Source organism: Schistocerca americana, chromosome 3, assembly GCF_021461395.2.
Source record: "Schistocerca americana isolate TAMUIC-IGC-003095 chromosome 3, iqSchAmer2.1, whole genome shotgun sequence".
NCBI classification, from domain to species: Eukaryota; Metazoa; Arthropoda; class Insecta; order Orthoptera; family Acrididae; genus Schistocerca; species Schistocerca americana.
The window spans coordinates 813,118,135-813,134,425 of NC_060121.1; positions in this window are offsets into that span (position 1 = coordinate 813,118,135).

Below are 16,291 nucleotides of genomic sequence, written 5' to 3' on the forward strand. Positions count from 1 at the left end.
ATTTTGTTGACACTGACCTACATAGGGCGGAACGATCACCACGATAATACAGTATAAGGGAAATCAGAGTTCGACAGAAAGATGTAGGTGTTCATTTTTTCCGCGCGCTGTACGAGATTGGAATAATATGCCAGGCACTTAAATGTGATTTGCAGAGTATCCATGTAGATGTAGATGTAGATTACCTCGAAGTTATGATATACGACGAAGTTTTCCCTCTTTTTTCGGTTATTTCAGTGTATTTTCTGAAGCCAGCTGCGCTTGATTCCCAGTCGGTTTGTCAAATTCAGCCATTCAGCACCAAACAGGTAGTTCTATGACTATCAGCAAACATACACTACGACAATGTGTTTCAAATTAAATAATTCAACACACTATGATTCTAAGATGCTGGTAAATAAAATGCAGTTCTGGCTCTTAAAACTGCAAAACAAAGTGGATACAGGTAACGAAATTTTACACATTGTACATATACGCTGAGCTGACAGAGGTCATGGGATAGCGATGTGCACATATACAGATGACGGTAGTAGCGCTTACACTGGGTATAAAAGACGAGTTCAGCGGCAGAGCTGTCATTTGTACTCAGGTGATTCATGTGGAAAGGTTTCCGTCGAGGTTGTGGCCACACGACGGCAATTAACAGTCTTTCAACGTGGAACACTAGTTGGAACTAGACGCATGGGACATTCCATTTCGGAAATCGTGAGAGAATTCTGTGTTCCGAAATGTACAATGTCAAGAGTGTGTCAAAAATATCAAATTTCAGGCAATACTTCTCATCACGAACGACGCAGTGGCCGACGGCCTTCACTTGACTACCGAGAACAGCGGCGTTTGCTTGGAGTTGGCAGCGCTAACAGACAAGCCACACTGTATGAAATAACAGCAGAGATCAATGTCGGACGTATGACGAACTTACCCGTTAGGAAAATGCGGTGAAATGTGGCCTTGATGGGCTATGGCAGCAGACGACCAATGCTAGTGCCTTTACTAACAGTACAACATCGCCTGCATCATCTCTCCTGGGCTTGGAACCATGTTGGTTGGACCCTAGGCGATTCGAAAGCCATGGCCAAGTCAGATGAGTCCCTATTCCAGTTGGTAAGAGTTGATGGTGTCAAGTGTGGCGCTGACCTCACGAAGCAAGGTACTGTGCAAGCTGGTGGTGGCTCCGTAATGCTGTGGGCTGTGTTTACATGGAATGGACTGGGTCCTCTGGTCCAGCTGAACCGATAATTGACTGGAACTGAATATGTTCGGCTACCTGGAGACCAATTGCAACCATTCATCGACTTCATGGACAACGGTGGAAATTTCTTGGATGACAATACACCATGTCACGGGGCACAAATGTTCACGAATAGTTTGAAGAACGTTCTGGACAGTTCGAGCGTATTATTTGGTGAACCAGATTGCCCAACAACGAACACATCTAACATTTACGGGAGATAATCGAGAGGTCAGTTCGTGCACCGGCTACACTTTCAGAATTACGGACGATTATAGGGATAGAATAGCTCAATATTTCTGCAGGGGACTTCCAACGACCTGTTGAGTCCAGATGACGCCCAGTTGCTGCGCTACAAGGGCAAAAGCAGGTCCGACACGACAATAGGAGGTATCCCACGACTTTTGTCGCCTCATTTGTAGGTGATTTTGGGGAACGCAGAGAGAGAAATTTAGTACTCAGGCCTTCCACTTCTGAAAGCAACAACAGCCCTAACTAGGCTGGGCAAACGCTCTCACCTTTCAGCTAAGCGGGCAGACTATTTCACAGTAGCAAGTATGGACAATAGCTCATAGCTCTCAAGGTACGTACATCAGAGCCCTTGTTCACTAGACATGTTTTTTCTTGTTTTGGTCCATACTACCTTTTCCCAAAATATGGAAAGAAAGGAGCTTGCAGAGGAAGAGATCCAATGTCAGAGGTATCCGAACAGTTTTAATTTATAACTTCCGACTCGGTCGTTTCCAGACCCGGATCCGTTGGCTCAGATTGAAACATTTACCCTTCTTCATCATTCCTGAAAGTTTGTAACGCCATGACGGAATCAATCTGTATAACGGTACATCCATTTATTTCGGTGGCTTCAGTTCTCGTGCAGAGTGACAATTCTGTTGCACCGGTGAGTCACCACTATAGACAAGAACGCAGCTGTGATAGTTGGTGTCCCTCGAGATATCAAGATCTTACACTGCGCGTGTGATGTCACAATTTCCATAGTAGCTTGCTATTGACATGGTTAGGACAAGGCATCATCAGTTGCGTGTCATACATTTTGACCAAACAACTAGCTAATGTTTCTTAAGTGTTTCCGGCTGCAGTTTTCATATAGATACAGATGACATCAACTCAGAATACGCTGACGAAGGTACAAGAACTCTCACTTTTAGAACCGTGATGGTGAGAACACTCTTTTTGGTATTGTTTATTTTGTCAACTGGCACTCCGCTATGTACTTTGATGACTTCCGAGAGAGTGCCAATGTTAAAAGGACAAATATTCAGAAAGTAATGACTTTAAATTTAGTAAAGATCTATCGAGTCACGTCAAATAAAGGAGTGTTTATGTAGAATACCAATTTCACAACCATACTCCACTTTTTACACCTATTCATTCGGCTAGAGGTAAGTACTATAAGACGCAACAGCCGCTTGTAGCGCATGGCGATTTCTGGTAAGTCAAGAAGAGTAAGCTCAGAACAGCTTCGGCACACGGAAGAGGTAATACTTCATTACTTTCAGCTTTCCATTTACGCAGCATCAGTCTTACAATAACTAAGGGTTATCACAGATTTGTAAGTCGCTAAGTACGTCGACACCCGACTTACTTGCTTTTCAACGACTAGTACTCCAATCATAAATGAAATTTCGTTAATGACAATGGCATACGTATGCAGCATCAAAAAAATTCTAGCTATCTCTCATTCAACATATGGTGCAGTCTCCTGGGAAATGCTACCTACGACACTGATCCATAGTCCTGTTATTGTGATATATTAGGTCACAAATTTTATACAGAGTCTTCTTTATAAGATTTTTACTTACTGATACAGACATGTTTTCTCTATCACGAGATATGTTATCAGTTATTTCAAACATATTAGACACTGCATTATTGAACTGCAGATGGAGATACAACATGTCTGTTCTTAAAGTTTTGAGTTACGTTCTGCAAGAATTAATAGCTGTTAGTGAAAAATACTTTTTAAGACAAAATTGAGTTTTACCAACAGTCTTATTATTGACGCTCTTGTTGTTGTGGTCTTTAGTCCAAAGACTGGTTTCATGCAGCTATCCATGCTAGTCTGTCCTGTGAAAACTCTTCATCTCTGCAAAACGTCCGCAACCTACACCTCTTGAACCCGCTTATGTATTTCGGCCTCGGTCTCCTTCTGCAATTTTTACCCCCAGTACTTCCCTCCTTTACCACACTGGCTATACCTTGAAGCGTCAGGATGCGTCCTATCAATCGATCCTTTCTTTTACTTAAGTAATGCCACAAATTTGTTTTGTCTCTAATTCGATTCACTATTCCTCGTTAGTTATTCGATTTATTCGTCTGATTTCTGCAGCCCCACCATTCACAAGGTTATATTCACTTCTTGTCTGAACTGCGTATCGTTAACGTTTCTCTTTTGTGCAAGGACACACTCCAGACTATCTGTAGAAAAGGCTCCCTAAAATTACAAATGCGATTAGATGTTAACAAATTCCTCCTTGTACAGTTCCAACATTTCGTTGGAAAAGGACTAGCAACTTAGATCTGACAATTCTTTCTTGAAAATTTGTCAAAGTTGTGTGATTGCTATACTGATGCCTAGTTTCGAACGTAGCCGTTCATTTTCAAATCTGCAATGAAGTGCGTATTCGAGCGAGTCGATGAGGTAGAAGAAAATAAAACCTGAAAAAACTCATTCAATGTTTACGGTAAAGAAACATACACTGATCAGCTAGTACTTGCGACTTCCATGCACCCATAATCTCATAAAAACGATTTCTTTCACTCTGCTATTCATAGACCTATTTCTATTCCACTCCCGAAAGAAAAATTCAATGAAGAAATTAATTTACTCAATACGATAGCAATTAACAGCGAATATGAACCTGGCATAGTAGATGACATCCTTAAAAAGAAAACTGTTAATTGGCACCTCTATAATTGAATCTAACCCAAAAAAGTATTTTTCTGTTCCTATCAGATTCAAAGCCTTTTCTACCAATAATAATTTGAAAACAAACTTTATTTATAATATTAAATCGACTCGTTCCCCTTTGGAAAACTCTAGCGTCTATAAGATTTTCTGCGACACCTGCCCTTCTTACTACATAGGACAAACAGGACGTGCCTTTACAACCAGATAAACATCTTTTAAGAAAAAGTGGCACTAGCACCCAAAATTTGTCTTTTGCCGACCACCTTCTGATTACAGGTTATGCGCCTAAAGCTGTTCACGATATCAACAATTTGCATACCGTGAAGAAAGGGCGTAGATTAGATATTCTCGAAGAATTAGAAATCTTTAAACATCTTTCTCGAAATGATAGCCTCATTCTCAATGAGCAGCTACAATTCCGTAATAAAAACTTCATCAACGGTGTAAAGCCGTTACTTCATATTTGATTTCGGGTTTCCTCGTGGATTTACCGAAGTGCTTTTCCTATCTAAACCGACTCACAATTTTTCGTTTATTAAATGGTTTATATTGGCTGCATATCATGTTATATTGTTTTTCTACAGGCTGTGTCATTCAATGCTCTTTGTATTTTCCATAATGGTGTTTTCATACTTTAAACTGTACTTCTAAGCTCTGATGTAGACAAAATGTTACCTTATCTGCTGCTGTCAAACAAAATATTTTCTTTTACTTCACGTACTGAATAATGTTCATCATAATATTCGTCTGTCTTTATTTGAATGTGAAGTAGCCAGTCTGTACTTGCGGCTACTAGATGGCACTCTTAGTGCAATGTTCACCTGCCCGCAGTTATTAACGCGGGCGCCTCAGTCTGATGCTACCTATAGCTCATATGCGAGCAGCCCGCAGTGGCTTGCTTTCCACGCATTCTACCTTAAAAATTTTGTTACTAAAGCTTTATCGCTTAATGTTTATTTTATACGTGACATGTAAACACTGTTCCTTTTTTGTACTGTCAGTCTGTTTTCAGTCTTAAAACTGCACTTCTAAGCTTGTACATAGACAAATAGTTACCGCGTCTGCTGCTGTCAAATAAAACATTATATATACTAAGATGGTAGCTGTTCTTTCGGACAAGTCCGAAAGAACAGAAACTATCGGTGACCAAGCAGCTCGTTAGAATGAAATGAAAACCCTTAGCTGCTTACAGGCGTTGACATACGTCAACGGGAACGGATTAAATTGTGTGCCCCGACCGGGACTCGAACCCAGCATCTCCTACTTACATGGCAGACGCTCTATCCATCTGTGCCACCGAGGACACAGAGGATAGTGCGACTGCAGGGATTTGTCTGTGGCACGCATCCCGCGAAACCCACATTCTCACCGTATTGGCCAGCTCTACATTCGTAGTGCCCCCTCCCATTATACTCTTACTCGCGGCGCGTTGCCGATTCCCGTAAGAGTTCGGGCACTGTTTGTGCATTCGCACAGAAAAAGAAGATGGTCAAGTGGTCGGTGAGCCTTAACTATATATATACTAAGATGGTAGCTGTTCTTTCGGACATGTCCGAAGCGTCGCTGTAAAAGCGTAGACACTCACCAAGAGAAGAAGCACGTAGTCGTGATCACGCAAGACCCTCGACTTCCATGTATGCACATATCCACAGCGTGATGAGGTAACTACTAGAGCATTAAGCGATACGAAGTGAGTTCTTGCTTGCAAGGTGCCCGGTTCTACTTGCTGCGTGACGTTAGGGGACAGACCCATGTGATCCTTATCTGCATCTAATGAAGTCTTTGGCAGCGTATATCACAGATTGTTGACTTCACTGTCTGAGGGCACAGATATAGCAGAGCACCTACAAAATTATTAAGACATTTGGGAGCAGAAACATGAAAAGTACTGTTTCATCTGGTGCATAAAATATATGGGACAGACGATATACCACTATTATTCAAAAATATTCTTCTAAAATATGCTCACACTGCCTACACAAAAAATGTAATAATCGTAATTTCAAAGAAGGCAGATACTGAAAGTTGTGATGTTCACCGAACAAGTAATGGTTGCAACATACAAACACAAATTATTCACCGAAGAATGGAAAGTTTAGAAGAAGAGATCCTCATGGAAGATCAGTTCGAGTTCAGAAGAATTGTAGGAACATGTGAAACAGCCTTATGCAAGAACGAAGTAAAACCTGTACACATAGCATTTGTACATTCAGAGATAGCTTTTGACAATATTCAGTGAATTACACGAGCTGTGAAATTACTAAGTTATCAGGGATAAAACAAAGAATGAAAAGTTACGTAAAACTACAACAGAAATCAGAATACAGTTATAAGAGTCGAAGGTTATAAAAAGCAGGCAGTAGCTGCAAAGGGAGTAAGACAGGGTTGTAGCCTACCCCCCCCCCCCCCCCCCCCCTGTTATTCAAACCATAAAAGAACCCATGGGGAAATTTTGAAAGAGAATTTAGTTCAGGGAGAAGAAATATTTCAAGAAATAAAAACTAATGGCTTGCCAACGGCGATGCAGTTCTGTCAGAGACAGCAGAGAACTTAAAAGATCAGTTGAACGGAAAAGATACTGTCGTGAAATCAAGTTATACGCAACAACAAAAGTAGAACAAGGGTAATGGAAAGGAACTGAATTAAATCAGCTCATGGTGAAAGAACTAAAGTTGGAAATGAGACAATGAAAGCAGGAATCCGTTTTTCTATTTGTGGAACAAAAAACTAACGGTGGCAGAAGCTAAGAGCATATAAAATGCCGACTTGCAATATCAAGAAAAGTTATTCCGAAAAAGAGAAATAAGTCAACATCAAATATAAACTGAAGTGTCAGGATGTCTTCTCTGAAGGAATTTGCCTTGGTATAGTGGTATACAGAAGTGAAACATGGATGATGAACGGCACGGAAAAAGAGTAGAATACAAGCTTTTGAAATGTGTCCCTGAAGATCAGTTTGGTGACTCAGGCTACTAATGAAGTGGTACTGCGCTGAATAAGAGAAAAAAGAAATTATGCATACTTTTACTAATATAATAGCAATAGAACACTTCCTAGGCCATGGAGGAGTAGTTAATCTGGTAATGGAAGGAAGCGTGAAGTGTCTTGCATGAAATTAGTGTAGATAACTGTAGAAACAACAAAACGATACTATTGTGTATCTTACAAAATAACTTGCTGTAAGAGTAAGACGACAGTGTTCTAAATACAAAACAAAAGTAATTAAAATCAATAATCTTGTCTTAACTTGAGAATTACAGAATTCATAAGTCACTGAAGTACAACATATCCATTGAGGATTCATCAAAAGTTGAAACGTCTCCATAGAAAAATTAATTAACCTATACCTTTCATAAATCACTTACCTCACAAAAATCTTCGTTACTCAAACTACTGCAACACAGCGAGCGCCAATACTGCAAGCTAAATAAAAGATTCGAACTACTGAAGTCACTAACTACTGATAGGCATAGTTAGCAAATGAAAGATTTTGATAAAGAACAAACAATGTATTTACCTTAATAGTGTTCAAAAGTCATTACATATATATAAGTTCATGACATACAGTCTTACAAATATACTGTCTCTGATGGACACACGTCCAGATTATCGGCTCTCAAAACTCCGCCATCTCTCTCCCCACATCCACCACTGCTGGCGGCTCACCTCCAGCTGCGCAACGCTACGCGCTGTTAACAACCAACTGCCCAACACTACAATTGAGAATATTTCAACAATGATAACCAGCCACAGACTGCACACAGCACAGCCAGTGATTTTCATACAGAGCGCTACGTGGGGTTACCAATATAAAAACCTAAACAGCCTACTTACAAAGTCTTCATTAAGGCCGACTGCACTACAAAGCAAAAACATGAGGACGTCAAAAAAATCTCATTCCAGCTAAGAATAGCTCATGTTACAACGCTGGCAATACCTACAAAGAATAACTGCTACCGAGGTATAATAAATACAAAATTACTTCAACCAGATACTGAAATAAGATTAAATACCAAACAGTAAATATGCGAAAATCTGACAGTTATCATCATATTTCACATCTAAAATATCTAACATAACGACCGACTTCAAAAATATTCTAAAAATAGATTACTTGTAACTCTACGTGAATCTGAAACACCCATTAGTGTACAATGTCGAAGAAACTATATTCCTATTGTAATCATCAACATCAACATGTTGTCCTAAACTTCCTGACTTTCCATAAAGTGCAAGGCAGAGAGTACTATATAGGTTACCACACTTGATGTTTCTTCCTAGTCAATTATGGAATACTTTCGTTGGGAGGAACATCTAACAAATTCTAATAGACTAGAAAAAAATATGAATGCTAGACAATCTTAAATGGAGAAAATCATGCAGGCCAGCATCTAAAGCATTTAAGATGCTAACGCTTCATAGCGCATACCTATGTGAAGTCTTATTCTAGGAAAAATTCAAGTATGTTCCTGATACTTGTAGCGCACTGACGTTTTGTGAGCTGATAAAGCATCTGGCGAAGCCACCAACACTGTCCTTTTCCGTACCACAAAACAAAGAGTGAAATAAAATTAATCCACAAAGGCCCTTTACGGATTTATGTTGCTGAAAAACTGGGAAGTTTATTGATACCTAGTATGGATCTGTCAACTGCATAATTAAAAATCACCCTAATTAAATCAATCAATCTGAGTATCAAAACTAATTTCCTTTGGCCAACAGACACCACCGATGTCATGTCTGCATGGCAGATAATCGGGTGGAGTGAGTTAAACATTGTTCCTGTTGACCATCCAATTAATATTAAAATCACTCAAGACAGCGTGTTTTGTTAAAGTTGGAGCAGGCTCCGCAACCTCCCCAAGTTATGTTGGCTACGGACACCTCTCTGCCTGCCATGGAATCATACTGAGGAAAGGCGCCCAAGGTAACAAAAACACGCGGGCCTCAATCGTATGCAGTCACTTGTAGACGTTAGATGTGTCACTTTGTGAGTAGCCGCAACGGGTAAGTTACCCCATCTTAGAACATGGTTGACCGTCTCCTTGGAAACAGCATCATCTGCTGACAGGTAGCAGGCGAGTAACATGATAGGCGATCGGTGGCTTACAGCAATTACAGAAATTGCTCTCGTGCAGTCATACCGAATACTTCGCTCAGCATCAGATGTGCGCTAAAATTCTAGAAGAAACTGATATCTCACACTTAATTCTAGATGTAATAGGTCGTCCACAAATTATTCTCAAAGAAAGGCAAACTTTGACACCAATAATGAAAGTAGTTTAAGATCTCTGTGCCTTCAATTATTACAGTACGAACGTATAAGGCACACCTTTCTTACAGGATTTTTCCTAATCTTTCCATTGTCGCAGTCAGCTCCAATAGTTTCTGAATTGTGGACTACACTGCGAGATTTAATACAAAATTAATTAAAAATATAGTCCTTACGAGTTAAAGGTTGTAAGTGACGTGTAATCACACCTGCCAACATATACTATCTTACTATTAGTGCAGCTGTCACGGACCAAATGATACACTGATCTCAATCATAAGTTCAGTTACATGTAAATGGCTCAGTTGATGCACATGATGAGCATTACAGAATGATAGAATGAACTCTTTTGTGTAACAAAATTGTAAACTTTATTAATTACTTTATAAATTTCAGTTTAAAAAAATCTACTTGGCGCTATATCTTCCCTCACACTTCATTTACAGAGCATATCTGCATATTCTGTGGTGGTGAAACGTGTAGTGTGGGAAAACCGGAACAGAAGAGAATCGAAGCTTTTGAGATGCTACAGAACAATGCTGAAAATTAGGTGGGCTGGTAAGTTAAGGAATGAGGAGGGTCTCCGCAAAATCGGCAAGGAAAAGAATGTATGGAAAACGTTGACAGGAAGAAGTAACAGGATGGTATATGGACTGTCAGACCAATTGTGTGATTGGATTGAAGAGTTCCTAGATAACAGAACGCAGCATGTCATTCTCAATGGTAAGAAGGCTTCCGAAGTAAGAGTGATTTCAGGTGTGCCGCAGGGGAGTGTCGTAGGATGGTTGCTATTCACAATATACATAAATGACCTTGTGGATGACATCGGAAGTTCACTGAGGCTTTTGGCGGATGATGCTGTCGTATATCGAGAGGTTGTAACAATGGAAAATTGTACTGAAATGCAGGATGATCTGCAGCGAATTGACGCATGGTGCAGGGAATGGCAATTGAATCTTAATGTAGACAAGTGTAATGTGCTGCGAATACATAGAAAGAAAGATCCCTTATCATTTAGCTACAATATAGCAGATCAGCAACTGGAAGCAGTTAATTCCATAAATTATCTGGGAGTACGCATTAGGAGTGATTTAAAATGGAATGTTCATATAAAGTTGATCGTCGGTAAAGCAGATGCCAGACTGAGATTCATTGGAAGAATCCTAAGGAAATGCAATCCGAAAACAAAGGAAGTAGGGTACAGTACACTTGTTCGCCCACTGCTCGAATACTGCTCACCAGTGTGGGATCCGTACTAGATAGGATTGATGGAAGAGATAGAGAAGATCCAACGGAGAGCAGCGCGCTTCGTTACATGATCATTTAGTAATCGCGAAAGCGTTACGGAGATGATAGATAAACTCCAGTGGAAGACTCTGCAAGAGAGACGCTCAGTAGCTCGGTACGGGCTTTTGTTGAAGTTTCGAGACCATACCTTCACCCAGGAGTGAAGCAGTATATTGCTCCCTCCTACGTATATCTCGCGAAGAGACCATGAGGATAAAATCAGAGAGATTAGAGTCCACACAGAAGTATACCGACAATCCTTCTTTCCACGAACTATACGAGACTGGAATAGAAGGGAGAACCGATAGAGGTGCTCAAGGTACCCTCCGCCACACACCTTCAGGTGGATTGCGGAGTATGGATGTAGATGTAGATGTAGATGGTACGAAATCTGTTAAGGAATCAGAGAATAATTTACATGGGACTAAAAGGAGATGTAGAGAGTAAAAGCTGTAGAGAAAGACAGAGATTGCAATGCACCCAGCAAATAATCGATAACGAATGCTGCAAGTGCTACTCTGAGATGAAGAGGTTCGCACAAGAGAGGAATTCGTGGCGGGCTGCATTAACCAGTCTGAAGACTGATGACAAAAAAAGTCTACGTATCAGCGGAATTGTCTTTTCCTCTTCTCTAACGTGATGTATCATGCTTCTCCGTATCTATACTAGTTTTTACTGTACGTGCGCTTTTGTGAACAGTACACTGAGGTGGCAAAGTCAGGGGGTAGGGATATGCACGTATACAGATGGCGGTTATATCGCGTACATTATAGTATAAAAGGACTTTGCATTGGCACAGCTGTCATTTGTACTCAGGTGATTCACGTGAAAAGGTTTCCGACATAATTATGGCCGAACTACGGGAATTAACTGACTTTTAACGCGAAGTGGTGGGTGGAGCTAGACGTATGGAACATTCCACTTCGGAAATCGTTAGAGAATTCGATATTCTGAGAGTCAGAGTGTGAAGACTGTGCTGAGAATACCGAACTTGTGGCTCTGTCGGCGAACATCATCACATGACATGCAGTGCCTCTCCTTTCCTCGTGAAGATATCGGTTGGACACTAGAAGACCGGAAAACCGTGGCCTGGTCAGATGTGTTCCTATTTCAGTTGGTGAAATGTGATGGTAGGGTTGTGAAGCAGCTGAATGGGTTTAAAATAAATAAATCGCCAGGTCCTGATGGGATTCCAGTTCGGTTTTACAGAGACTACTCTGCTGCATTGGCTCCTTACTTAGCTTACACCTATCGCGAATCTCTTGCCTAACGTAAAGTCCCGAGCGACTGGAAAAAAGCGCAGGTGACGCCCGTATATAAGAAGGGTAGAAGGACGGATCCTCAAAATTACAGACCAATATCCTTAACATCGGTTTGTTGCAGGATTCTCGAACATATTCTCAGTTCGAATATAATGAATTTCGTTGAGACAGAGAAGTTGCTGTCCATGCATCAGCACGGCTTTAGAAAGCATCAGTCCTGCGAAACGCAACTCGCCCTTCTTTCACATGATATCTTGCGAACCATGGATGAAGGGTATCAGACGGATGCCATATTCCTTGACTTCCGAAAAGCGATTGACCCGGTGCCCCACTGCAGACTCCTAACTAAGGTACGAGGATATGGGATTGGTTCCCAAATATGTGAGTGGCTCGAAGACTTCTTAAGTAATAGAACCCAGTACGTTGTCCTCGATGCTGAGTGTTCATCGGAGTTGAGGGTATCATCTGGAGTGCCCCAGGGAAGTGTGGTAGGTCCGCTGTTGTTTTCTATCTACATAAATGATCTTTTGGATAGGGTGGATAGCAATGTACGGCTGTTTGCTGATGATGCTGTGGCCTACGGGAAGGTGTCGTCGTTGAGTGACTGTAGGAGGATACAAGATGACTTGGACAGGATTTGTGATTGGTGTAAAGAATGGCAGCTAATTCTAAATATACAGGGTGTCCGAAAAAGTCTTTCCCTGATTACATAAATTGATAACTCAGGCTAGAAGTAAGATACAAATATGAAACTGGTGTCTACTTGTTTACAAACTATCAAAGTTTTTTTCACACATCAGTAAACTTCTACATGGGTACTCTTGGCAGCACGTAGCACATCTAGGCGATGTTCAATTTCCGTCCACACATTAGCCAACAACACTGAAGGAATCGATTCAACGACTGTGGTTATCTGTTGCCGCAGGGTTTCAAGATCTGGTACACGTGTTCGGAAGACCTCGACATTGATATAACCCCATAAAAAGAAGTCTAATGGGGTTATGTCAGGAGAGCGTGGAGGCCAAACCGTTGGCCCATCACGACCAATCCATCGCCCAGGAAAGGTCATATCGAGATAGGCACGGACGTCCAAAACCCAATGAGGCGGTGCACCGTCTTGCTGAAACAAGACATCGGGTTGATACTGAAGCAGCTGAGGAACAGCATACAGTTGCAACGTGTCCAGATATACTGCAGATGTGATGGTATCCTCAGCGAAGAAAAATTGCCCGATAATTCGATCGTGCAATAGCGCGCACCAAACATTCACGATTGGACTGCCTCTGGTGCACTCCATGACCTCGCCAGGGGGTTGTGAACTCCAAATGCGCACATTATGGCGATTCACTACTCCACTTACAAAAAAGGTCGTTTCGTCGGAAAAGGCAATTCGTATGAGATAACCATAATCGTCCTCAATACGTGCTAGCATTTCAACCGCAAAGTCATATCGACGTGTACTGTCATTGGGCAACAAGGCCTGAACGATTTTTACTTTGAATGCATGAAACAATAAATGTATGTGTAAAATGTCATGGAGAGAGCTTTTTGGCGTCTGTAATTCACGTGTCCCTGCGCACCGCACCCTGGGTCGCAAGCGGACGGCTCTCGTGTCCCAGGGGATGTGCGAACAGTCCACTGAAGCACGAAAGGGCTGTGTTGCAGGGTTGCCGCAGTGGCAAGGATCCCCAGCGAGACGACGCAGTAGCCATCCACCGGAACGTTGCCGCCATCCAGCCACGCAGGCGGGCACAGCCAGCTGGTGGAAGGTCTGCAGAAGCGGCCTCCCCAGGATACTTTGGTCATCAATTGCAATTCATCGAAAACGTCCAGCTTTTGATTTGTATTTTAAAAGACTTAAAATGCTACTAAAAATATTTTACTGATTTTCAGCCTTTCCAATTTAACATTATTCTTGGCAGTCATTTAGGTTCTTTTCTGGTATGTTAAGACCTTTTGTAGCCCCTATTCTGTCACGTGAGTACCACTTCGGGCATTTTTCTACAGGCGTGAAGTGCCCATTATACAGAGACAGAGCTTACAGAGACAGAGCAACATAATATTTTATTGGCGAAAAAAGGTTTACCAAAAACGTAGTTTTGTGACTTCAGAACCTTTGCGATGTCCCTAGAACTCTTGCTATGTGTTCACTACGCCTCAACCCGGATGATACATGCATATTTTGCGTGCATAAGTGGGGCAGCTATGAACATCTGGATCTCTGTAACGGATGATGATATCGAAAAAGTTTTAGGGTTCTCCGAGAACATTAACTTAGAACATATGGTAAAAATTTCGTTTACCATGAATAGAAGTGGCCGTCCCCACAGCTGGTACTTTTGGTACCCAAAAATCATGGTTTTTCCTGGTTTTCTCAGAAAACGCGAATGAACAAGTGGTAGTTTTATATGCTGTCTAAAGCCCACCCTAGACCACACCTAACAGAAAAGAATCAATCGACTTGCTCAATTAGTGCCGTCTGCAGGAAGTGTGTAATGTTTAAATTTTGACTCTGCACTGTACGATAGCTACGGTATGCTCGTTCTTCCAGTAAGTACACAGCTGGTCGCTAGGCCAAGGACTATCCAGAACACTTGGCCCCTTCTCTCTGTGATTAATGAAACCCGAAATATGACACTCTGAAAATCGCATTTTTGTTTGCAGCTTTTTAGAACATATTGTACCTTACACTGTTGCGCACGAACCGATATGTTCTTAAGTTCTATCTGCAGCCCAGAGACCCTTCTCCGCAAGGTTTTGTGCTATCCACCAGATGTAATGTGATGCACAAATAATTAGATTATGCACTGAAAAATGACTTCATTTATTAGTTCAAGTGCGTGATATATAAGGAACTTAAGGAAACATTAAACTCTAATTTGTTCCCCAATAGTAATTAAATATACATAAAAATCAAGAATGTTGTAGAAACTGAAACAATATGAACACGAATGAAGGAATAAATGAGTAGTCCCTAAACACATAAAAGCTCACTGATAATGCTGGCGCTCAAAAAACCGTTTAAAACTGATAGAAAAAAATTTGCCGTATATTGATCGGATAATGATATATTGAAAATTTTATCAAATATTGATCAATGATTAATAAACTTTCATTTGACACATTTTATCACATGTGCTTCATACAGCAACTAAGTAGGTTGTTATATGCCTTTAGCGTGCTATTGAGTCTTTCTTTAGTGAGCATAGTTTATGTTTGGAAAAACGTTCATATGAGTCCATCCACACTCTGCAGGTAGAGACTTACAGTCGAGATGTTTCACGATTATGGCCTAACAGCTCTTTCATTGGGCATGTTGTTTCGCGCAAATCCTGTATTATTGCAACTCAACATTAATGCAGTATCCCAGAGGGAAATCCGCACTTGAAGTCAGACAGAATTAAGAAAAACTAGTCTCAAGGTATAAAGGAGAGTTTAACTGCACTCTTTTATATTCATAGTTGATAAACTTCAAACACTATCCCAAATCCGGGAATGAAAGCTTCTGCTGAGTCATTGCTCAAGTTCAAATACGTCTCTATTTGTCAGCAAGTAATTAGAATTCACTAAGAAACTACCAGAGACCTTCCTTCCAGAGCACTTAACACATCGTTTATCCATTTCACAGATTTAAATGTGTTGCGACAACACTCCTTCTAGTGTAGAGTCTGAGTGGCGAGTAGAATTTCTCATGCTGTGGCACATCGCTGTGCTACCTTTTTAACTTATGGGACAGAATGTGCAGTCTTGCCACAACAAAGCTGGGCGGAGCCTCTATAACTACTCGCACACTCAGATCCTATCAATCCCTGTTTTCAACTATCGCCGACCCCGAGACCTAGTCCACTCCACCCGTCTGTCCTGTGTGGGCCAGTCATCTTTGTTTGCGTCCAGCCACTTCATCCACTCGCAGCTGGTCTACGAGCCTCTGCTAGACCTGATATTTCTGGTGCTCGAGCTGGAAGCACCAAGAGGGGACCGCCTCCAGGGTGATGTCATCTGGTGTCTGGGTATATCCAGAGGGTCGTGAGTTCGGCGCTTGCCCACCATTGCTCCAGAGTGGCTGGCTATCCACCAAATGTGTATGCCACCCTCTGGATGCCTTACGTCAGTCTCAAGACAGCGAGATCCCAACAGCCGCAGCCTGTCCACTGAGGCAGCGCGACTGCCCTGCGTGCTGCGGCCAACTATGCCACTGTGTGCTATGCTGAGGTAGCAGCAGTTGCCTGGGGGTCTAGCACGCCACCAAGTCGCCTCCATCAACCTCTGCTTTACCGTCCTACTGAATTCAGAAGGTTATTGTTAATTGA